This window comes from Octopus bimaculoides, chromosome 7, assembly GCF_001194135.2.
Source record: "Octopus bimaculoides isolate UCB-OBI-ISO-001 chromosome 7, ASM119413v2, whole genome shotgun sequence".
In the NCBI taxonomy this organism is placed as follows: Eukaryota; Metazoa; Mollusca; class Cephalopoda; order Octopoda; family Octopodidae; genus Octopus; species Octopus bimaculoides.
Genome location: NC_068987.1, coordinates 23,434,406 through 23,435,747, shown reverse-complemented (window position 1 = coordinate 23,435,747; position 1,342 = coordinate 23,434,406). Strand labels below are relative to the sequence as shown.

At 35.2% G+C, this 1,342-nt stretch overlaps 1 long non-coding RNA gene across 1 annotated transcript in view; it reads right to left on the bottom strand.

Moving 5' to 3' along the window:
- The window catches only part of LOC106878868 (uncharacterized), a 10,240-nt gene extending 8,898 nt beyond the window's left edge, over positions 1–1,342 (bottom strand). Inside the window, exon 1 of the long non-coding RNA XR_001410561.2 lies at positions 1,271–1,342. This is a non-coding gene — a long non-coding RNA (uncharacterized LOC106878868). The remainder of the gene's footprint in view (positions 1–1,270) is intronic.

Genomic DNA, 1,342 nt, shown 5'->3' with positions numbered 1-1,342 from the left:
AAACATAAATAAAAACATCTTAACTATCAATCCTTTGCATTTTTTTCTCTAACATTTTCCAGTGAGAGCCAAACTAAGACAATTTTATCAAAATATCATTTTTTTCTCTCCAAAGTGAAATATTTTTAGAAGCATTAAAATAACTTTAAACATACTTGTTTTTCTTTCCTCTTCTATTTAGTTAAATTATTTGAGTCAAATTCACTTGTACCATCCACAATGATTACTGCATTTTCACATTTCTTACCAAGTTCTTCTTTGACTGTCCTTTCCAGCTTTTATTGGTTATTTATCAAAACTTGGCTGGGTTTTTTTTGTCAAATTTGCTCTCCTCTTTGGCACTAGGTTTCAGACTGTTATAACTTTCTATCTTTTCTTTCTTTTATCTCTTCAACATCATAATAAAGAAGTAACTTGTCATGCTGCATCCACATCTTGCTTGTGCATTACATTTTTAGCATGATTTCTAAGGCTGGATATTTATCCTATCACTAGCTACTTTCAGAATGTACAGGGTACATCTTATAACCATTGGCACTGAAAAAGGTTTGTTCCATCAAAGCAAAACTGAAGAGACACCTCTACCTTGTATCAGTTCTTCTTTGGAGTTGCTGTCCTCCTAGACAGGCAGACATACTGCAGTTCTTTGTTTTGCCATACTACCTACCATGGTTCTTCATACCACCAAAGAATATATTCATAATCATCATCATCATCAACTCCTACACATTATGATTTCAAGTCCTAGGACTCACAAGGCTGGTGACCTGGCTTCCATGGCGTATAAGTGACTGAGATCACAACATTCCCAAGGGATAGGATGCTAGTCTATCACAGGGTAACTCATTTACAACTGAGTAGACTGGAGCAATGTGAAATGAAGTGTATTGCTCAAGAACAAAATTCACCACTTGGCACAGGAATTGAAACTATGATATTGTGATTACGAGTGTAACATCATAACCATTAGGCCATGCATCTTCACGTAAAGTATATATTAGACATATCTAATAAGTGCATGCATGTATGTGTGTGTGTGTGTGTGTGTGTGTGTGTGTGTGTGTGTGCACATCTCAAAGTGTATGGAGGCATCAAGCTTTATAACTTTAGACAATTGTTAAAACATCAAGCAAGCAGACTAAAATATATACTAGTGTCAACATATTAACTAAAACTTTTAAAAAGAGTGACCCAGCATGGCTGCAAACCAACAGGTAAGACTAGGAAAAGAATAAAGAGAATAGTGAAGAAGATGTCAATAATCACTTACTCTTTTTTGGGCGGGAAGAACTGTCCGTTTCCTCATTGATTACAAAGTTTGTCAATGATTTCTGCTTCCTGG